We start from the raw sequence: 25,299 nt of genomic DNA, 5'->3' as shown, positions 1-25,299 counted from the left end.
AAAGCTTGATGACAACAACCAGGTTACTAGGAAATTTGTGATGAACTGGATACACAAAAAGTAGTATTTTGCCAAATAAAATGCTTGCTTAAAAAAAATATTCTACTGAGTATAACTCATGTGGAGATGGTTCTAGAATAAAGTGAATTTAAATACTGCCCAAGAGTCCTGCCAACTAACAGCAACCTAGTGCTTACTCATCTGAACTAAATAGCTAAGTGATAACAAGGACGGAAAAAAAAAACCCACAGAAATTTTGGATTGTGCAATGTGAACAAATATTCTGTCACATTTAATCACACCAGCATTTTACACATAACTGGGAGAGACCACATGCATAGTATGTAGAACAACAGAGATTCATATCTCGCTTAGGGCCTCTAAGAGCTACTGTAAGATGAAGAATACTGTGGGACACTAACTGAAACTTCAGTGCTGCTTTTTTTTTTAATCTACTGGTCAACTAGTAAGCCAATTACACACTTAGAAGTTACAGCCAATCCTTACCAAAACTCATTACAAATCTTCTACTGAAATCTCTGAAAAGCCAACTAAACATTTGATGAACTGATAACAGATGGCTGGAGTGAGAGGAAAAAAAAACCCGACAAAACAACCCCCCAAAACAACAAACGCTTTCCATTGTATTTTTGTAGTGATAGCTGAGATTTACTAAAGCTTTTTTGGTTTTTTGGAGGGGTGTCATTGCTACTATTATTATAAAGTACTAATCACTAGGATGGTCAGAAGAGGTCAGAAGAACCTTTTAATCTATTTTCAGTGCTAAATTCCTAACTTTGTCTTGACTATGACTAAATCAATCAGTTTTCCTAAGGCATATTTTTCCAGTCCTCTATCCTTCTCCAAAATTGTTTCAAGACTTTAAAAAAAAAAAAAATTCACTCAAATATTAATTTTGTCCTTAAAGTAGCATATAAACAAAAGCAGTCTGTTGTAAAATAATGACATACATGTGTAAGAAGCAGCAATAATATCTGGTTAAATTTGGATCCAACTGAAGAGAGTACAATGCCAGAGACTTCAGCACAGCTACATCACCCTACATCAGATCTACCTTTAATGATCAAGAAAATCAAGATGATGAAAGAAAGTAGGTTCAGTGCCTAGCTATACAACTATCAAACAGCTCAGGAATCTGCCCAAGGACAAAGGTAGACATGCCAAAAAAAGGGCAGATAACTACAAAACAAATAGTAACTAATGTTCAAGAATACACAAATAATTCTGAAAGATTAATGTAACTAGAGGCATTTTAGACATCTGGCCTCACTCAAGCAGTGTGAAAGGACCCAGGGAAAGGTCCAATGCTTTGGAAATCTCTCCCTTCCCCCTTCCAAATAAAAGTGGGCATTCCTGTATTTCAAAGAACTAGGCACAAACCCAGGTACAAGCCAGTCCTTATGAAATACAATGACAGATTTTAGTCGTAGGCAACAATAATTTTGTCTACCTGCATCTTTCTTTTAGTATTTCATGGCCAATTACAGTAAAAGTTGCTCAACAGGATGCATACATAAGAAAATTCCTGTCACAGAGCAGATGCAAATTTAATTACTTTAAGTTAAACCTTCCATCTTGTCTAGAGGTCCTTCAAAAATGCAACTGTAAACAAGCACTACATTGCAATCAGGTGTCAAAGGCTTATTTGATCTCTTACAAAATATGTCACAAATCACTGGCAGAAAGTGGGTCGAGAGGGAGAACAAAGGAAAAAACTGTCAATGGACTAGGTAGCTCATGTGAGTGTGCCTATTAGTGCACTGGATCTTTCTGCTCCTGTCTAATGCTGTCCATATAAAACCTTCTTAGTTTGACAGTGTTCTGTTATCCTGCATTTGATGTAATTTTTCTGTAGTAAGCAAGAAAAAAAAAAAAGCTGTAAAAAGAACTGATAGAGTAACCAGAGAAAACATCGAAGATTCCAAAATTATTCTGCTAAGATATCAGTGTTGTGCTATTCTTCATTTGTGATATGTTATGTAACTTCTAAAAAGCTCTACAATCACATAAAAGCAGGAACTAAATTAACTTTATTTTGCAATAGAATTATAGATGGCCCCAAACAAACAACAGGTAACATGTTCTCTTAAGGAAAAAAAAGACAATATTGTACAACTGGCTGGAAGCAAAGCATGTGTATATAGTGCACACATTTTACTTTTCACTGAAACATTAGGTATTTTTTGGGACTAGAAGCAAAATATCAGACAGCTCTCCGCAGTCTTCTGGTGGTCCTAAAATTCTGGTAGATCACTGCTCATTATGAATCTCTGCACTACAATGTAGCTCAGAATTGACAGTTTAAATGACAAAGTATTGGTAATATTCAGAAATTTGAAAATACACAACTAGGAAGACATCCCTCCTATGACAGGAAGACTGGGGAGGTATTTTATTTAGTAGAAGAATCCACTAGATGTACATAAGTGTATGGACAGTTTGTTGTACACAGTCAGTTAAACCATCTACCACATAGTTAAAAATATAAATTAAAAAAAATATTTAAAAAAATTAAAAAGTTAAAAATATAAAAAAAATAATAAAAAAATTCATTAAAAGTTCAAGACTGAGCATCTCTCCTGACAAGCATCTCTCAGAGTTCTGAGATCTGTGGAGTTGTGGTCATGCAACTCCTCCCTTCTCTTGGGCTGCTCAGAGCCTGGTGCATTTTCTCTCACCCCAGGCCACATATCAACCCATGGAATGGGAAAGGCAGTGGACCAGAGTGTTAGGGCACCCCCTGAGTGCACCTGGCTCCTGTCCCCTCCCTTACTGCTTGGGAACAGGAATGACAATCAATCACCTCCTGACAGCCCAGTACATCTGTCCTTGGGTTGTGACCCAAGGGGATGGTACCAGAACTTCAAGATCTAGCCAGTTCTGGGCCTGCACAACTGGTGGAAAGTACCAGAATATTCCATCATCCAAGTTGGGCTGAAATGGAAAAGTACCTGACAAAAGTCAATTACATCGGACCCTACAAATAGCCATCCTAAACGAGACTCTTGGGGCTCTCACAGATCGCAGTGGGCTGTGGCCAGCATCCCCCCTGAGCTGGGATGACTCTTAGGCTCAGACTCCTTGAGGTTTAAAGATCATCTGCTGACAAAGCCAATGAAAGGCCAGGGTGAAGTCAGAGTTCTTGAGGCTCAATTGTCACCCATTAAGAATGCCAATGCATTGTGAGTATTTGCTCTAAACTCGAGAAGGGAATTTTAACTGTAGGCTAGCCTCTTCCATCCACCTCTCTACCCACCTATGTGCTTGAATACACACCTTCGCCTTCATGAGTGTGGTGTCTAGATATTTCACTGGATCCAAATATTTCTGTCTGTGTGTGTATGTTTTGTGTTTATACATACATATATATACTTTGATTTAGGGTACCTTGTAGTAAGTTAGTGCCAATCTTGTCTTTCTCAAATCTGTAATTAAGTTGTTTTAATTACAGCATTCTACCAAATCAGCTTGTTAATCTTTAAATTGGTCAATCATTAAGTGCTGCCGAAATTCAACCTTTTGATCCACATCACACCATTAATAAACCCTGAACTGCTATTAAATCATAACCATCACAAATATTTCATCTGCGACAAGATTTAAACAATAGATGAATTGTGCAACTTCAGCAACAAAGATTAACCGGTCTGCACAGCACAGCTTGTCTGCTATAAAGTACATGTTGCAGGGAACTAACTCAAAGTACGTTGTGCTACGTTAGCCATGACAGTTGGAGGCAAGGTAGTAGCTCTAGGTATGTCTTTTACAAGATCTCCCAGAATCAGTAGGCCAAGTCAGATTAGCTTTAGGGCGCCCAAGCCCTTCTTCAGCCTTGTCTAACTTTGATAACCTTACAAGTTGGTCTAATACATATTAAAACTTGTCTTAACACAGCAAGAAAAATATCAGAACTGCTATTCTTACATTACATACTTAAATACCGCCATCAGAAACTTGAACATTTTCTCTGACTCAAATAGCATCTCTACTCAAAAATCACCTCTACATAACATTAATTGGAGATTTTCAGTTTAAGTGCCTATCTATCCTGAAAAATATAACTGAAGAAAACCTCAACTATGGTTATTAATTATGGTCCCTCTATGTACTGAATTAATATTCCAATGCATTTTCATGAAACCAAAGCATACCCTTACTGCTTATAATACAATGCCATTCTCCAAAACAGTATAGAGTCAACATAAAGAAGCCCTACTTAATCAGACAAAACAGGCTAAGGAGTTTCTCCTTAATACAATCAGAATTATGGAAAACTGGAAACAAAAAAAAAAAAGAAAAAAATTTTCATCTTAGACTTACAAAACTAAGCCTTCCGATGTTGAGCTAAGCTGAAAGAGCAGATAAAGAACAAGAAGTGCTAGGAAGCTGACTGCCTAAAAGTCATTTCCACTTAGCCAAAATTTGATTAATGCCCACCTTCTGATCCAACAGATTCATCAGAAGCAAAAGAAACTTGTGCTTCAATAACACTCAAATATTTCTCACTCTTAGAAAACAAAACAAAAGGCAAATCAAAGGCTGGAGGCAAATGGACAAATTCTACATGTAAACAGGAGGAGTCCCAAAGCTGCTTATTTACCATCTTCCTCTAGTAATAATGGCAACTAGACAATCCAAGCATAAACAGAATTTTACAGTCTGATATATTTCCCTATGGAAATCTTCAACTGCTGCTTTAGAGGAGCACTCCAGTCTCTCATCTCGAAGTACACAATCCTAATATCATGAATTAGCAGTGGGGGAAAAAAGCAAACAATTAGAGTTAACTTAAGAACTGTGAAAAAGAATCTGCACTGCTGCGCAAGCTCCTCAAATCTGTATATGTATGAAGTGAAAAGTGAGATAAAAGTAAGAAACTGTCAAAACTCCTAAACTGAGAAGGGACAGTACATTGGACAAGATCTTACTTTGCTTCCTATACAGGCTGCTATTTTTCTTATATAAGCAGAACTGTATGTCATATTTACCAAAGTGGTAAATTTAGTTTAGCTATGTTTAATATAAGATATGCATCTCATGTACACTGCCTTGCTACAGGGCAAAGAAACAAAATTGCTAAAGTTTTGCCACCTAGTTCCTTTTATTAGCAGAATACACCCCTTTAAAAAAGAACTTGAACAGCTGATACTCTCACTTCTTTCTTTTATACAGGAAATTTTTCTCTTGGTTTAAAAAAAAAAAAAACCAAAAACCAGAACAGTTTTAAGTTTATTCATATATTAGATAGCAGAGTAGTTGCAATCACTTTGCTTAGAACTGACTTTTTTTAAATCCACCAGATGACTTTAACACTGCATTTACCAACAAAAATGCACTAGATCTATTTATCTCATTCCAATAAAATTTAAATAGTGCAACACATTATTCATCTATCCATATAATAAACTGTTGTGTACATTAAGTGGATAATATTATTAACACTAATGTTTCTGTAGGCTATTCATAAAATAAATGGTGGACAAAGTAATTCCATCTATTACACATGGAGCTCAATAACAGCTGTAAATGAGAAAATTGCAATAGACATACTGAGTAATAATCAGAACTAAAACGACAACTGTAACAATATATCCATTGTGTAAATGTTCTGATTATAGGAACACAGACTAATCTGTAATTTTTCATCACTGATAAACATTGGTAACCAACCAGAATTCAGATTATACTTTATCCAGTTACTGTCTAAAACACAGCTGCAAAAGCTACTTGATTTATTAATTTAATGAGATAGATATAATATATTTTGTTTACTATGATACAGAAATATGTGCAGCGTGACATCAAATCACTATACCTGCCTAAAAACTACAGTTAGCAAAATGTACTATACCTTTCCACATATGTAGCTACAAATGTGACATACACAGTTTTGCCAGCATAATGTCATAAAGCTATACTGGCTTGTCAGTAGAAGTTCTCTAAGGCTTCTTGTTAACATTTACAGGCACCACGTGATCCCAGTTTAGAGCCTGCAAGAGCAACTGCTCATGTCAGAAAAGGGATTGAGGTAATTTGAGAACTTTGGTGGTCTTAGTTAAAAGTCTTTTAATTACCTCCAATATCTTAACATTTTTACTACTATACATGCAATAATGCCTAGAAATTATCTGGAGAAGCACAAAAAACTATATGGCACACTACAAACACGACCGAGTACACTACAAGGTTAGCCAAGAAAAGTCTGGCTCATTTCTAAGCATGATCATAATAAAAGCCCTAATATTTGGGATATGAGGCACTAAGTCATCTGATACAAAATTACTGCAGTCAAAACACCAGGCATGAGTTTCTATAAACAGTGCTAATTTATTAACAGGAAAAAACTCAATGTGGCAAACACTAGGGATTATTATACAAAGGCTTCTCAGGAAAATGCCATCCATCTTGCATTTTTTGTCTCTTTACCAAGAGTCATACAAACTTGCCAGCTAGAGATAAAAGAGGTTGAGGTGTGGTCCAGCTTCCCGATAGTGACCAGATGGGGAAGATGCTGCAATTGGCATAGAGCCCAAGGAGAAAGAGATCTGTGGGGACGGCGGGAGAGGCAAACATATTTGACAGCAAGACAAGAGCTTTCTCCCAGACATCATCCATAGGGATCCTTCATTCCCCTTTGCTTATATTGTCACTGCATATGCACAGGATGACTGAATATATTATGCATGGGAATTAATCACGCCACTGGCACTGTCAAGAAGTCACTGAGATTTTATTATGCATGCAAAGTTCTGCCATCTTGCACACACAGATGAAATTTGGAATTCTTACACAAAGAATTCCAAAACTAAATTAGAAAGAAGAGAAGATTAGGCCCAGGGCCACAAGACTAGAGAAGATTCCACAGGCAAAGCAGATTTTCTGAAAATAAGTGAAGAGTTCCTAAACATTCTGTCCTCTGAGAGAGGAATTCAGACTTTTTCAGCCAGGTACCTCTCTAAAGGACTCAAGGGCAAAGTCCCAGCAGCTACTACTGCATGAGCAGGCCGCATGTTCTCCCCAGCTATTTTTTTGGACTTTTTTTTTTTTTGTTTAATTGTAGCTATGTTAACATTCCATGCTTGAAAAAAACTTCCATTTTTTTCCACAGTGTCAATTAGTTACTCTTGCCCACTGCTTTTCATAAAACAAGAATTAGCAGATGCCTAAGTGACAAAATTACTTCCCTTTAAAAAATCTGGTGCACTTAACCTTGCAAAACAGCCTCATCTGAATTCATCTGAATATAAAAAAATAGCGTAACCACAACCTTCTTTGTCTAAAATTCAGCTACAATATCACTTAAGTTGAGGGAAACAAGGAGCAAAAGAGTTCTGCCTCCTGATCAGGTTTTGCAAAGACTGGTTCCTCCTACTCTGTTTGGCACAGCCTACTCTCTCCAGTCATGTTAGTATAGGAGTTGGATAGTCTTAGCCCTTCACATGCCCTTACAGTAATAACTGCTTTTCAGGAAATGACAGGAAGTATTTTAAACAGCAAAACACACCTGTAAATTCATTTATGTATAGTTTACGTAACAGTCACTGATTACATTCCAATCAAATAAATGCTAGGATATTACAGTGGAATCCACTAGTTGTCTAGCTTTTTAATTCACGTTTTATTGATTCCCCATCGCTCAATTTTGTGTTGCTTTTCTGCTTATTTAATTTTCCTCCAAAAATATCACATTGCCTTAATATTTTACCACCTTCCAAGCAAGTCCCTATCTGCTGAGTTCTTATTTTGTTCCTTCATTGCTCACTGCCTGCCTCCACTACTGACTTCATTCTCTAATTTATTTTTCTTAAGAACTGGATTATCTCAATTTATTGACTTAAATTACTTGGAATAAAAGTATTAAAAGAAAAAAATAAAAACCCCATGATATGAAACAAAAAGATGATAAATAAGTGGGCTTGTTAATGCATACTTCTAAACACTCTTTAAATGACAAACTCATGTAAAATGAGGGCCAGTCAAGTATGAGCCAATGTAATACTGAATTCTATATACACTTAAAAATTGAAAGACAAAAGCTCTGTAAAGCAATAAGCTTTTACTTTATATCTAGCTACTACCTTTCTAGGATATCATTAGAAACATTCTACAACACTTGATAAATCCAAATTCTTAACTCTTCTTTCACTTTTTAATGCATGCATCAGTTGATAACCATACCAAAAGATATAAGGATTAAATTGGTATTTCCACAGATATTGTTATACTTCAAGTTGTTTAAAATAAACTTTATTTAATTCTTCAGCTCATCGTGCTCAAAATTCTTTCAAGAGGAAGTCAACTTTATAGCACTTGATACCATGGCATAGCACCAACTTTAAGGAAACTGCATACTTTTGAGGTAAAATTGTCCCAGCACAAGTACCATTGCAACAAGTTGAAAAGAATTGTCTGCTTAAAGTCCTTTTTCAGGGGGGTCTGACAGCTATCTCTTCTTTTCCACACTTTAAAAAAAATTTCTAAACAATTAGGAAAAACAAAAGCTAAATTGTTTAAGCTTCAGAAGAACATAATACCAGAATTTTCAGGTTTTAACAAGACACACTTCATTGATCTGATTTAAATGAGTACATGTTGACTTTCTAGTTTCATCTTATTCTACTGTAATTCAACCCAATACCAACAGATTTCTCCCTCTTTATGAATACTTACAGCTTTAGGATACAAGTAGTTTAATGAGTTTCATTTGCAAGCGGCAGAAACTAGACCAAAGTTTATGCTTTCTTTAAAGGGCTTCCACTCTTTTTAAAGAAACTTTTTCACATTCTCTGATGGATATCATAGCTTCCCTTCACTCATCAAAAAAATGCACATCTTGGCCATAGACTTTAGTGTAAAAGAACAAAGAAATGGTATCAGTTTGGCAATAGGAAGTCAATTTCTGATCCCCTGGAGTCTCATTCCTGTAACAACAATTTTTTTTTTTCCCTTGAACACTAGTCAGCAAGCACCAAGTTAGCCCATTGGAGGGGCCAGATTTTAAATTCATCATTTATTTTTCAATTATCAAAAGTTACACTATATAAAGATAGCTTCACACATTTTCATTACTTCATCAGACTACTAATTCATTCTCAGGCTTTTTTAACTGATAAAAGATAAAAGTGGCTAAATCAGGCATAAGGCCCATAAAGCTCCCAGTAAAGCACTGGTATAAAGATACTGCACTCATCTTCTAAGAGGATGCTGTAAACAAATCTAACTTACAGGCCTATTTCATCATATCTCAGAAGGAAATCTTTGAGCTTTCAAACAAAAGACAAAATTATTATGCAAGGAACTCTCACAAGAAGCACGTTCTGCATTTCATCAACATTTTGCAAAGTGTGAACAAATGCTGAAACACTCCCTATTCTTAAATATTAATAGAGTAACAGAAATATTTCCTTCGTGCTTAAGTCCAGTTTGATTAGCATGAAGAGCTTCATTTAATTTACAGAATGCCATATGAATATTACTAATAGTATAAAACACATTTAACACAGTTTGAGATGTTCCAGCTCTACAGCTTAAATCAACTCTCAAAGTTATTTATATATTTCATCACTCACAGTTATAGTAAATGACTAACCATAGTGACTGCTAAATTAGTCGTTACAAAACTATAAATGCTTTGGAATACTACAGAGAAAGGGTCTTGAATAGGACACCAATTATTTCCAGAATATAAGAAATATTGTCCCTTGTATTACCCAAATGCATGATTAAACTCTCTAAGCTGCACAGTACACAGGTACATCAAAATTTCAAGACATGACTCCAGAGATGTCAGCTTTTTGTGTACCGAAAGGCCACAGACAAGTAGAAAGCAGGGTTAAATACAGAACTTGAACCTTGAGTGTCTGAAGTGGTCAGAAGGAATCTCTTGATACGTATCACGTGTCCTGTGATACCAAGGGCTCACACAATAAAGAATCTCTGCATTTCTTCACAACCTTGTTTAGTAGCATAAACCAGTTCCTTCTTTCTACCCCTGAGTATATTTTATCAGTAGCTAGAAATGTCAAATACTTCTATGGTAAACAGAAATATCCTGGCCTTTTTTATTTTTCTACACACCAATACTATAGAAGGTGACAATATAATCTGCCCCAGGCAACTCTATCACCATCCACAGTAGACAGGTCATTTTCCTTTTTATCAAAGAGGAGAGTAGGTCATCACATTTTAGTACATGTTGACACCACTGCTAGTAAAAAGAGATAAGAATTCAGTGCCCTTAAGGTGCCTTAACCTCTATTTTACCTAATACAGATATTTCACAGCTATTGCATTAAAGCCAGAAGAGAGACAGATTTGTACCCTGAAAGAATGCACTACAAAGGTCTCAACCTTTGTGACAAGCAGATATTTGTACTGCAGAGAGTATAGGTGACAACAAAGCACTTCCCTTAAGGTATCTACCTCTCTTATTTTGGGTAATAGGATTTATTTTTCTCCTATAACACCACAGAGGATCATGGATGTTTAACCTCTCAAGTACATGTGTGCAGTTTTCAAACACTTCTGAAAGTTGAAACAAAAAGCACATGTACACCTCCTGCCATCCTGAAAACAACTTCAGAAGTTTCTTTGATTGATTAAAACATTTTGCTTTCAGTCAGGATACTCTTAATTCAGAAACAAAACAAAATAATAACACTTCACTCCTGTTGTCTTTATTCACTGTGTTTTTACTTTCAAACATTGGATTCTAATGCCTAAAAAAAGTTGGGAAACACTTCTACGGCAATGATTCTTATATCTTTTAAGACAGTGGGAAAAGACACTACCTGCTAATTATTAATATATAACCCTCTGTACATGAGAACTTACTTTTTACTGCATTTTATGTTAATAAACTGGTTTCTTCACATCCTTTTAAAATAGTGATAAGTTGAAAAGATCTTCAGGGCAAGAGCAAGAACATCAACACAAACTGCTTAGTTATTACACAGACCGGACAGGATTCACAAAAGGACTTTTTTTGTTTGGAAAAATATAAAGATATGAACACACTTGCAATAAACAGCACAATGGTGCTCAGTATGTAACTTCAAAATGGGCAAAAAAGCAGTCTCTGGTTAGAGGAAGAACAGGTACTCCACACTTTAAGTGAAATAATAGATTTGTGCTTCAAGATTCTAAACTTTTTTTCCTCAGGAACACAACTACAAATGGTATTATTAACTCCCACTAGAAATTAAACCTTTATTTGTACAGTAAGAGAAACAGCAATGTCTTTCTGCAATGGAAAATAACATTCATTTTCTGAAAAAAGTCTGGTCAATTTTTCTATTCATTTTGACAACATTAACATTGTTTTAAAACATGAAGGCCAAAAGAGTAGTTCTGAGTTCAGAGACCATATCAACAAACACAATGGCTCATTATTAAAGTGCTCATTATTTATTTGTATACTTAAACACACTTTAATGATTGTATGTTTGCATATAACCACTTTCAAAATTCAGTCTTCCTTCACCAAAACATACTGCATAGGTATACATTACACAAGAAAAGGAAAACATAAATCAAAACTTAGTAACAGCAACTTTTTGACCAGAATGAAGTGTCTAGAACATGATTTTATCATCTAATAACAGATCATTTTATTTGCCAAAGAATTTTGCACATTTATAGCATGCATATATACATATATGTACACAAACACACATCTGTATGCATGCATTTCATACTCCATTTCAGACTAGACACATATTAATGCATTAGCAAAGACTGAAATCAGAGTTAGACTATTATTAAGCAACAACAGCATTTAAGATTAAGAGCAAGAAGACCAAAGACTAAGAGATCTCCACGACACAATCTAATTTTTTAGATCACTGCATCTGCACTGAGGTCTCTTACAAATAACATTGCGAGCAGAAAAAAAATAAAACCTGGTTCAGAAAATACAGAGGGCAGAAATATTATGAAAATAACACACTTTTTGTTTCTAAGCAATCTAACCACTAACCACTTTCTATGATTTTATTGTTTTTACTAAATTAGCATGAAGATATTTTGAAATATGAAGGAAAAAACTAGTTTTATAGCCAGTTAGCAGGATAATGCTGTGTTTATGCTTGATAGAAGTCATTATGAACAAGCTCTAGTGAATCTCTGGTTTTTTAAGCTGATATTTGTATTTTGTGATGTCATTTTGATACACCATTTCAATTGCAAAGGAACTGGGATATTTTGAGAGAAGAAAACAGACATGTTTGAAATTCAAGGAAATAAATTGCAGTTACAGAAGACTTTTGCCCAAGTGAGTAGCGAATATTACACTAAAGCTGGATTCCAAGCATGAAGCAATTCAAAGTATTGTTAATATATGATAGTTTGCATAAGTGATTTACCTACACAGCAAACTTATGTTCCTAATTAACCCAGGGGTACAATCTTTAAATTAAGTATGAGGTTCAGCCCCAGATATCTTCAGCATTCATTATCAGAAGATACAAGTACGTCTGCCTGTTAAATATTTTCAATGTCAAGCATTTATTGCTTAGTGAATTTCAGCCTTACTGACTCTTCATACTGAATTTTGGTGCTCTTTTATGCACTGTATTCTGAACTTGAGAGAAAATGACCATTCTACATTGCCTTAGGTTTCTTACTTTTTTATGATAAATTCTATCTTCTCTTCAACTCTTTCAAGAGAAAAAAAAAGTACCTGAAATAAACAACATTTCAGTCATTTTAAGTTCTCACAACTGCTTTACAAATCACACAGCCTGACCTCTTCCTATAATATTACATTACAGCAAGATCCAAAATAACATTCCAGTTTGACAGCTAACCTCAGGCACCACTGGTCTAGTATCTCGCTGCTTACACTGCTGGCTGAAAAGCTGATAGGATACGCAAGACAAGCTGAGAGTTTAACTGGCAGAGCTGTTCAAATCTAAATTGTGCTATTTGAAACTTAGACCACAGGAGACAACAGTTCACTTTTTACCATGGCAGCAGATTCAACCTCTTGGCCCTCTGAAAGTCATATGAATACATTTAGCACACACAAAAAATATCTCCCTATATTATGATCAAAGATGTATTCAACACATTTTTTATGCACATTTGATCATTCTGTTGACAGTCTTGGAAGTTAAGTAATATGGACTGCTGCACATAGGTTTCAAACCTTGATGGAGCCCAATGGCAGGCTACTTTTGACAGTCAAATAATGACAAGCACGTTGCAGGCCGATGCCCGTCATTCATGAACATCTTGGCCTGCTCCAACCGTTGCGCAGCAACTAAGTGGATGGTCAAAGGTTAAGTTCGAAGAAGACAGCAATGAAGGGCAACTGTCATGCACCAGTGAATACTGTGAGGCAGCAAGGAGTGGTTGTCTTCTGAAGAACATGCAAAATGTTCTCATTCTGTCCAGGCAGACACATATTTGAAGGTCCTAAATGAGACCACTGCCAATTCATGAAGAGTCAAACTGACAGCATGCCATTCAAACTGTCTCTCTCAAATTTGACTTTTTTTTATTTCAGATCACAAATGCATGCAAAGTATAACATTAAACAGAACTCCCAGCAGTTGTTTGAAGCAATCCAGATTTGGTGGGGTAGGAAGGGTGAGGGGAAAAACATCTAAACTTTCTCCTTTCTCTTTCTTTTAATATTTAAGAGAAGTTCAATTATTTCATGAGAAATTTTTCCATTTTCTTGTAATGGCATGCATTTATTTCCAGAATTACATCTGTTGTACTCCTTTTTCTAAATACTGGTGTTTCTTCCAGCATTAAAAAGCAGAGCCTAACACCTTACAATTAGGGCTAATACAATCACCTGGAATTTTAAGTCTGCATTTTAATATTAATATTGCAATAGGAGCATACATTAAAGCATGCAAATAAATACTTTGCATCAGTCTCTAAATATCCTAGGCATTTCTGTTATAAATGGTACAATAACAGTATTTTCTATTTGTTTAAAAGCACTGTTTTGTGTGGAGTTATGGCTTGAACAGCATGATTAACAATGAAATTGCATTATTTTGCATAACACATATACATCTTACTTTTAACCCATTGCCAGTAAAGATGTATATTTTTTACTTACACATTTAAATTATGTGATCATATTCACGTTTGCCTCTATTAACATATAAAAGACTTCAGGAAAAATAGAAATACTTTTATTTTATTAGATAAACAGTGATGCCGCTCATCTTTCACATGAATGAATGCTTGACACTAAATTTAATCAGGCTGACAAAGGATCATATGGGTTAGCTCTTTATGCCCTTTTCATGAACAGTCCATCTCTCCTGCACTTACAGGGCCAAATATTGCCCTTTAACAAAACAGATCAACATGCAAAGTGCTTGTTTCTTTTTGCTGGGTCACTGGTATCATCCCGCTTCTGACATTACTGCTTTGTACCAATTTCTGTCATGATACCGACACATTAAAGACCCTATTCACAAACTATGCTTTGCAAACTGAAGAGAAAACGAATTGTCATTATTTATGAGGAATACATTTGGATCATGAAGCATAAAACCACTTGTCTGTCACGTACACAGATACACACACAGCACAAACTCTTCAAGGCATGAACTATATTCATATGTTCTATTGCACAAGTCATACTATCAACACTTTTCAAATCATAGATAATGACCAACCTACTGTCCTGATCACAGTGAATGGCTTTCAGGAAGCCAGAAGCATAAAATCATAATCCAATTTATTTTGGACTGAATGAGAAGTTTCATGGCTTCTCTACATAGGCAAGAGAGTCCTGTCTATAGTACAAATTACAAATTTGGGGAAAGCTCACCAACATCTTTTACACTGTGTGAGGGTGGGAGAAGAAAAAAAAGCATGCTTTAATCGTTAGAAGACTTGCTTGGATACACATCCATTTTCCCCAGTTGCTTCCTCTTTCTGTCTTATAATAAGGTCCAAATCAATTCAGAAGCACTTCTGTATTTGTCTGAGATTTCCAGATATTAAATTCTGGGTGTCCTGACTTCACTCTTTATTGCTGAAGCGCATAATGCTGCTGCACACATACTGCACTTCCTGACTCATTCACCATGAGCCGCACAGTGTGCACACACACACAATTTCAGGTAGTCAGCCCCTCTCTGGATGAACCAGACTTGCTGCACACCCACCACTCAGCCCCAAGGAATGTAAGCAGTGCATCCAGTGCCTATCATACACTATCAATTTACTTGTCATAATGAGAAAGTTAAAAGTTCCTCTGCACTTTAATTTCCATTTGTAGAAGAGAGAAAAATACCACCCTACTACAGAGATGTTTTGTGAGGATAAACTTATGAAATAATATGAGATGAGAAGATACACTGAGGAACCATAGGTAAGTACACTGTATAATACAAATACTTCAGTAACGTAAGACATTTTTAAAACAGGTCAGGGAAGGCTGACCAATATCTACAGTATATTGTAAGAATTTAGGCTAGAACACCACCAAGAATTCCATTATACACTATTAACAAGCACCACAACTTGCAACAGTCAAGTGATTATGAAAAGTTTTTCTAGAGTATCAGTTCCTGGCGTCAGGAAATTTCACACAAGTTTCAAGTCTTATTTGCGACAATACTGGAAAAAAGCTCATGCAGTGTAACTTGATAATATGAATACTAATAACGCAAAGAAACCCAGAACAACAAAGGTTTTTTGAAATTTTTTTTTTTTTTTTTTTAAACATTGGGAGAAGACAATACTGGCCACAGGAAAGATAAAACAAAGAGAGAGAAACAAACTGTGTGTTAGGTCTCCTGCTACATTACCTGTTAGTTACTGTTATCTAAGGAGTGTGCAGGGTATCATACAGATAGATATAATGCACAATACAAAATAGCTCTATATATACAGAAATTCCCCATGACACATTCAAGTGAAATTGGTTAAAGAGGAGGGCACCCAGCAATACAAGCTTTCACTAACACAAGTAAAAGACTTTTGAAGTCTTTTGAAGTGAAATATAAGGCTAGGAAACCAAAACATTGGCAATACTCACAATCTGCCTTTATCTCATTTTTGTCTATGTATAAATGCTTTCCATAAACACCTGCCATTGAACCAAGATTGATAGTGTCCATATGACTGTATCACAGGACTACTGTTTCAGACATCAGCGACAGAAGTTGAAGAAATGAAAGACAGCACATAACAGAAGGCTTCCAAACTTGACAAGGCAGAAGCTTAATAGCTTCTGTTTTAAGGAATGGGAGAAGTCTATGCAAACTAACATTTGTTGCCATACTTTTCCTCCTCTTGAAAATGTCAACTACCATCATCTTCATGAACGTCAAAAAGAAACAAAACCACCAATACGGTACCCTTTACATTTTACATGCCAGAGGCAAAAACCAGAGCACTGAACATCCATAAAAGATAACTGCCTGCTGAAGGAGTCATCACAGTAAAAAATCCAAACCAAACCAAAATAGTTTCTCTTCCCCATTACCAAAGATGCAAGGAGCCACACAACTGATTCAACTCATCTTATTCTAAAGGATTGACAAGGGAATATCTGGAAAGCAGGGAATGGAACTGCCTTTTGATCTTACATCATACCAGGTCAGTTCCATTATACTCAGCAAATACAAAATCTGAAATAACACCTTTAGTAAAAATTACCTTTTGGCTCCTGCCTGGATAGAAGACAGAAGTGGATTTTTTTAATTTCATAATAGCTGCAGTACCTAAAAAATTTTTCTTCTACATTTCAGAAGAACTCCAGGTTTACAAAACCAGTTTCAAACTGATCAGAGCTTTGGTATAATTTCCAGTGGTTTTATATTGCATACTAAAATATGCCACTTACATGGTCTCAGAATACATAATTGAAATACTCTAGATCTATCTCATTGGAACACCTTTCCACAAGTCTTCTGTGTAAATGTCTTGCAAAAGTGTTACATTTGACAAATGTTCATTTTCTTTAAAAAAGTTTATTAGAAATTTCTATCTAAACTCTGACTCTAAATAAGCTTTCCAACCCAGAAGGATGGTCATTTCACTGTTATTTATATGCACTGTTTATGATGAAGGCCCCAAATAACTTTCTCCTACATAGTTTCTTTGGATTAAATGATTTGTTCTGTTTTCGTTCTTTAGGTTTGTAGGTCTTTAGATTAGGTACATACATACGCCCCACAGCACACTGTTCAATATTTTACCATCTGCAGTTGTTTGCCATCACATGATTTAGATACCAATGAAGTATTTCCTTTGAGCACAAGAGCATCATTACTTGCTGCAATGACATCATTTACGTTAGAAGTAAATGTAGAAGAAAATCAGAAGAGAATACAACCAAACTGTTTCCAGATCTACAAGCTGTTGTTTAATTAATTTGCATAAACCTACCCTTTTGTATGGAAACTTCAGTCAGTCCTTTCCAAATACAGATGTACATTTCAAGAGGCCTACTGCTTTGAGACATCAGATTTTTAAAGGCTTCTTGCCCAACTTGAGTGCACATTCAACATTAATAGGATTTGGCTTCTAAATTCCTTTAAATGCTTGTGAAAATCCTACCTATTTCCATTCAGGTTTGGGTTTTTTTGGTTTTTTGTTTTTTTGGGTTTTTTTTAAAAATCTGTTAAATGTGCATTTGAACATTAATTTCACCAGTTAAACTGTTAGAAGCATATGGAAGATGTATGATTCTACAGAGCAGTAATAACAATGTTTTCCAATGTCACAGTTGCTTAATCCTACTGTTCACTTTTTGGAGATGAAAACCTTATCTGATATTTACCTCCATTTTTTCCCCTAGAAGCATATAGAGTGTAACATTCATGATCTTTCACTGGCAAGATCCAGCGCATGAAATTTTTGCACTCAAAACAGAGGACACAGCATGCAGCAGAAGTGGGAGGTTTTGCTTTAAGTAAAATATTTTGCTATTCTAGACTGGAGTCTATCCAGTGAATTACAGGTAGAAATTTCAGTAATTTTAGTATCTGTTCAGAAATACGCCAATCAGACCTTGAATTTAGTATTCTGGGATGTTTGATCTCAATACAATTTTAAGCCTTAGAAGAGATTCAGCAATATATTTTAATCAGGTACCTTTTCAAGTATTCACCACATGAAGTATCAGTTGCCTGGGGGTTATGAAATAATACTAAAAACTTTATAATCATTCATTGATTTAGTTTTGAGCATAGTATATCATTTGAATCCAATGGGAACATAAAGAGCTATTTGTGAGGTCAACCACAGTACAGACAGAGGCTGACATGATATCGATGGCAAGGTGGAAAGAAATTGCCAAATACAGCAGATCAATACCTCGTTTCACTGTTACAGCCTTCTGGAGACATAAAATATATATCTTTACAGCTACGAAAATAATAATAATGAAAGTGGGAGATAAATGCTTCCCTCAAGGTAAACTATTTGACTAGCTGAGGGCAAAGGTGACAATAGCAGTTACACTAAAGTAACTTTACAGTCTTAAATAAAAATGGTGGGATGAGCAGCAGATAAAAGGGCAAAATGAAACTGAACAAGTTCTAGGAGATAAAGATGTAATTCTTTTAGAAAGTGGTGTAGCACGTGTACAAAAGCAAAAAACTGTTAAGCTAAATAAGGGAGAGTTTTCTCCCATAGTAAGACTCCAATAACTAAAAGAGTTTTGAAATTACAGCACTACCATTTTCTATCCAGAAGGCTTCAAAGATATGTTTAATCTGTCCCATACTTTAAATGTCAACAAATATTCATAACCATGTTTTGCACTTTAATAGTGAACCTAATAGAATACAGTAATACACTATGGTGCTTTTTAGTCTCAACTGAAGGGAAGAGGATCATCTGATATTTTGGATGCTCTTGGTCATTAAAGGTTAATTAAATAACTTAAGAAATAGATGAATTATTAAAAACATGAGAGCCCAATCCTGCTTCAGCTGAAGGCTGTGTAAGTTTGATCACCAATTGCAGTGGGAACTGAAACAAGCTTTAGGCATTCACTCTTTGGCCTGTCTAGTTTTTACTAACCTGGGTCAGATGAAACTGAATCTTACCTGCTGTAAAAGGGAAAAGTATAATAATCTTTCATTAAATATTTTCCAAATCTATTTTAAAAAGTTAAAGTATGCCCAGTACTGCACCTCCAGCAAGGGACATTTCACTATAGCTTCATTTCAAAAATGCCAATTTCCATCTGAAACTTCTAAGATTATAAGCTAAGTTCAGAATCAGAAGATAACAGGGTCTGGGTGACCTACATTTGAGACTACCTGGCTTTCTGAAATTGAATCACCTGCTAACAACGTCCAAAAGATTTCTCTTCAGCAAGATGTTAATTCAAAATCAGAAATTCAATACACATGGTATTTTATTTTCTACAGAAAACAGGAAGGATTTCCACAATGTACTTTCCCTTGGTTTTTGGGGGGTAAATTTAATTTTCCTGAATGCCACAAGTTATAGAAATATTTGAAAAAGAATGTAAACAACTATCATCACATTTTTAGACACTGCACATCTAACACTGAATTTGTAAATTGTTTTCTTAGTCTCGGTGTTGCTGTTTGAGAACACACTCATGTTTAATAACAGTCTAGTTGCAAATTTACCAAGCAACAGAAAACTTTAAAGTTCATCTTATATTTGGCAACGTAGCTATATGAATAAGTGAACTCCACATCATCACACAAAATGCTTTGCTGTACGCATTTCTAGTCTGATGTCTTGAAAATTGTAGTAAAGAGGCTGTTCAATAGGGAAATTGGAATTAAGCAAGCAACATATGCTCTGTTCGCACTGTTTATTAGAAGGGAGAAAAAAAAATTAGTGTTCTGAGGCAGACAAGGAATTAAAATCCCTGTAAAGGTATTGGTACTCCAATACCTTTTAGGAAATGTAAAGTGACTCTAAATGTTACAAGTTACAGTTAAATCCTGACAAAAAAAGAAAGCAGAGGGGTAGTCAGATAAATATACATGTTGTTTGTTTTGCCAGAGCAAAAATCTAACTGACCCTACAACATCAACAAAAATATCCCAAAATACATAGAACACTTCCAGATTCTTTAAAATAAGCAACCAGTTCTGCATCTTGTCCCACTTCTAGGACACTTCTTGGCCCCATAAGCTGGCAAGATATCAATGGCTGTCAGGTGGTAGGATCCCATATTAATAAGTCTAATGAAAGGTCAGGGTTAATGGAACCATTTCATGCAGCCATGTCCGACAAGGTACTGTGTACCCCTAACAGCTATTATACTTGTGGCATGCAACCAAGCCAAAATTTTAGTTGGCTAGAGGCTATACAAGTAACAGACATGAGTTTATAATCTTAACATACAAGACTATGAAAAAATAGATGAGGTGGTGGGGGGGGCGGGGAGGAAAAGGAGAAGCCTTCCCAAGAGTGCATATTCAGACATGGAATATGCACAGCTCCCATACCACTGTCTCATGTAGTGAATCACTAGGATCAAAGTAAACTGAAGACCTCTAGACCCCTGGCATTTGCCTTTTCTTAGATTACTCTCATACACAATAGCCTTACAGGCCACAATCAACAAAACATGAATTAGTGTTTCCAGTATCCATGCTCCTCACATCCTTAGCTCCAAGATCTTAGAAGATTCGAATATGTGAAGCATAGATCTGTTCTTATTTACAGCAAAAACAAGAGACTGAATGTAAAACAACATGTTTAATAAATCTGCAGGGCCAAAAGTAGCAATATAATTCAGAGCAGCAAGATAGACACGCACTTCTTAATTAAATGGGTGATGTTCTAGTTAAAACAAAAAGACAACCCTGGGCCATAGCTAAGATTAAGCACACGCTTTTGCAAAGGAAGCTCCTACTGTTATCAATATAAAGGCTTTAAATCACAAAAAATAAACCATCTAATAGTCTGTATTCAATAGTAAGTAGAAAGTCAGGACACAGAATGATTTGGATTAACACATTTTCAGTTATAACAAGTAATTTTACAGAGGATTAGTATCTTGATGGTCTGATCAATACTAGGCACTGCTGCTATTACAGATGAAGAGAAAATTACCCCTCCAGTAATAAAGTGTGTATGTCTTGGTTCTCCTTCATTTGCTGAGTCCATTACTGTAATGGTTCCAGCATTAGCAGCTGAGGCAATTTAAGCAGCAGGAATGTGATGAATTTAAAAGGAAGGAACATTTGCCACTCATTCTTTCTTGTATTTTATTCTGCATATGCAAGGCTTCTACCTGACCATTTCCAATATACAAATCATGTCTTATGTGACTATCAACACTATTTCTTAATTATTGTCTCATTAATAATGGGAAGGGCCAATAATGTGATTACCACAAAAATTGCTACCGGCATATTGGCTGCTGATTCTGCTAAAACCTGCACACCATTTACCTAAGCAGAAATATGACATGACAAGAAGCTTATTTAACTGCATCTAAGCTGTTTCATTAATTTTTCTAAATACAACTTCTAAAAGAATGTATTTAATCTTTCAATTAGAAAATTTTGTATGTTTTTACATCAAGGCAGAACAATAACAAAAACGAGAAATTAACATAATATTTGAACAAACTATGGTAAGACAATGTTAAAGTATATATACTTCATTGCATGGTATGGGCAACATTTTTCAGCATTAATCCTAAAATAATTCCCTGCTCTTAAGTGCTCTGAGAATACTTGCCTATTTTCCCCTGAGTATTAATATATTGAAGCAACCTACTTTATCTCGTAAATATATATTATTTTCCAGCCAGCAAAAATGAGGAAGATGCAAGAAATAAGACTTCCATTGAAATCTCAGCCAAAACACTGTATATTCCCTTTTCCTCCTTGTAAATAGAATACATGCAAAGCTTTGTGTTATTTAAAGCTTTATATTTCCTTGCCACTTTGTCTAACATGTCTCACAAATGTGAAATTGTGCATGAATATCTTTGTAAAAGCCCTTGTGAATATTCAGATATGTGCATATTGATGCATTTATTATTTGTATAGCAATAACTTTATTGGATTGGGGTCCCAGCTGTGCTGGGAGCTGTACAAACATAACAGTAATGTCTGTGGAATACATTCTCTGTAGTCAGTTCTGGTTTCACAGTAATGTGAATTAGCATAAACAGCTACATAAGGTAATTGTGAACTGGGCTTAGCGGTCTATTCCAAAGACCCCTCAATGTAATCCTTTTAAAGTAAAAGAAAACAATACTCCAGACTAGCTGAGGATCTTGTCTTTCACACCGTAATGACACAAGGTCTTAATAAGCAAAGAGTGGCAAAAGGAAGGAAATAAAGGTAGTTACTAGAATTTGGCATGTGTCACACTGAAACTTACTTTAAAAAAACATTTTTGACAAAGTCAGTCTTGAGAACAGACTTACATTAAAGATTAACTTTTTTAACTAACCTGTGAATATTAATCAAGATAATAAACATCCAAAAAGCAAACCAGCTTTCTTCCCAAGTTTAAAAGGAGAAAATAGTCTAAGTAGACTACTAATTAAGAGGTCTATATTTGGTTTTACTTTATGTGGTACCTTTTCTTCATCCAGCAAAAAAAAAAAGCTTACTGCAAGCTGACCGAAACTCTGACCAACAGCGTCAAGAAAAAAAGAATCAAAATAACTATAAACTGTACTAATTAAAACTGAATTATAAGTTAAAACAAACACAAACAAACAAAACACACCCCAATGGGCTGTTTCATTAAAATGCCTTTCCAGCTAATGAGCAACATCTAACAGCTCTGGTTTTACACACAGAAGTAGTATTTGCTATAGGGAAGACCATAGAACCTGATGGCATGCAATATCTCCAAAGATGTCTTTAGGAACTTTGGCATAATCATGTTTTGCTGTCAACTTAAGACTCAGAGAAATATTCCACAGCACACTAGCATCCCCAACATGGTGTTTAAAACAGCTTAATTAACTTTAATTAACTTCTGGCTATTGTTTCCCAACTTTTTTCAGACCCTCTTCGCAGGAATGAATTTGTGTCCTCCTGCTCTTGCACTTGGAACACCAAATACTGGCATAAACAATTTCATTTCTGCTACACACTCAATCTTACTCAATCCAATTGAGTGATCTGCAAAGTGGAAATTGCTGTATGACAGCACTGCACTCTAAAGAATTTCTACCACATGTACTTGGAACAGGAACGTTCTTCTATAACAGCATAAATCAAAACTTGCTATACATATGAAAATTTGAGACAGAGAGAACCGCTTATCGCATATAAGAAACATACTGTGTAATTACAAAGCAAAAGTCAATCACTAGGCTTCTGATAGATAGCATTTAACTGTACACAATTATAGCAAAACAAGAACTTTTATTCAGGATTTAATTCTCCAGAACAGAGACATTGCCAGGAGATACATAATCCAAACCAGCTTCTCTATCCAACCACTTCCCTCTCATTAATAGGCCTCATAAATCTCACTCTCCAGAAGAGGTCGGGTTAACCTCACTAATATTTGGTTTGCTATGAAATATTTTGATCAGGACCTAAATGGGAGTCTTGGCAGAACTACTACAATAAATACACACTTCCTTTGCCTTCAGCATTTCTTAGGTGAGTAACGTAAGCGAACAATGGTTAAACCTAGAGACTGAACTGGCATAGTGCCAGAAACCCAAAGATTACATTGTTAATTAAAATTGTATAAAATACCACCAGTATGAGGGTACTCCTGTGAAAAGAGAGCATACATTTCTTCTTGTATAACCCCTCAACTTCCCCTTACTGCCTTCTCCTTTGTCATCCTTTATTCTAGGATGTTCTACAAGCTCCTTTTCTTTCAATATATCCAAAGCTTCTCTCAAGTAGTACCCAACTTAGAACATCCCCTTAAGGCATCCTATAACTATTCACACCTTTAAATTGTCTATAAGGATCTCTTCCTAATTTTCATCCTTCTCTGTTTGTGCACCTACAACATCTAGATGTGTCTAAGGCAGTACTCTTTCACTCCAGCTTCCTTGAGTTTTTCTTACACACTGCTTCTCTGATAGCTCTTCAAGTGCCTTGTCCTCCTACAACCTTTGCCAGTGTAGTTCACAGTTCCATCTTACTCCCTCACACATATCCTTGAATGATTATCTTATCAATGGCAATTATTCTCCTAATGCAAATGATTCCCAAATATGTTTGAGATATATTGCAAAGACAAAAGCCTTTGTATGGATAGCATAAATGCACAGGCTAAAGAAGGTATGGGTAGGGTTTTTCGTCTGCAATGTAATTACATTGGATTGGATAGGACAGCTTACGTCTGTACGTGTTTCACATATATAGAAAGAGCAAAACACAACCAAACCAGAAGTTACTGTCCTTCAGCAATGAAGGATAGCAGAATGACTAATTACAAAGTGACCAGGTTGTCCTTAAAGAGTTGTTAAGGATCTCACTACCGTGAACAGGCTTTAAAGTTATTTTTCTATTAAAATATTGAATTGCAGATTTAGGTCAGACCTTTTCCCTGCCCCTATAGTGAAATAACTTTTAATTAAACAGTAAATTAATAGCAATATCAAACCCAGTATGTTCTGTATGCAAAGACAGGTGAACCAGCTTACCAATTTAGAAAGCCTTTTCTAAGTTTATAATGGAAAAATTATACAAAGCCTTCCTTTCATTAACATCACTAAAATCAGCACTATGCTTTCAAACAAGTAACTTGCTGCTTCTCTGTACTACTATTTTGTAAACAAAATCAGCAGAGGTACAACAGCCATCACGAGTTGCAGACAAATATTGCACAACGTGGTAGAAACAAGGCCTTCAAAGGCACCTGAACAGCGAAACGTTCAGCAATGCTGTTTGCTTATACAGCGTAACTACATCTTCAGTGTAAGCATGTAACAGCATCGCATCTAACCACATCAAGAAAAAAGCTAGGGTGCTGCAAGAGACTTAAAAACGTTTAGGTTAGGCTTGGTGTAGAATAAGAGTACTTTTAAATTTGAAGAAAAAGCACAGTTACATAACGCATCATCTCACTGAGAATGTTTTGACCAAACCAAACATACATAACTTGTATAATTTTTCTCCTATAATACTGTAGAACTCGCTTTTAAAATGAAATATCTTGCCCAGATGGTAAAAATCTTTATCAGTAGTTATTGTTAAAGTACACTAGGTTCCCCCCTTTCCAGGGAGAGGGGAATCTAAGATTTCCAAGTTAATTAGAGCAAGACTGCTAAGCCGGCCTGGCCCCAGGCGGGCGGACAGACCGACGTGGGCCACGCCGGGGCTCCCCCCGCCCCGGTACACCGACCCGCAGTCC

General features: G+C 35.7%; 1 protein-coding gene across 11 annotated transcripts in view; it reads right to left on the bottom strand.

Annotated features, from left to right (window-relative positions):
- Positions 1-25,299, bottom strand: part of FTO (FTO alpha-ketoglutarate dependent dioxygenase) — a 257,836-nt gene that overhangs the window by 231,857 nt on the left and 680 nt on the right. The window lies entirely within an intron of this gene.

This window comes from Strix aluco, chromosome 14 (genome assembly GCF_031877795.1).
Source record: "Strix aluco isolate bStrAlu1 chromosome 14, bStrAlu1.hap1, whole genome shotgun sequence".
NCBI lineage: Eukaryota > Metazoa > Chordata > Aves > Strigiformes > Strigidae > Strix > Strix aluco.
Note: the sequence above shows the minus strand (reverse complement) of the source record. Positions and strands in the feature narration are given on the sequence as shown.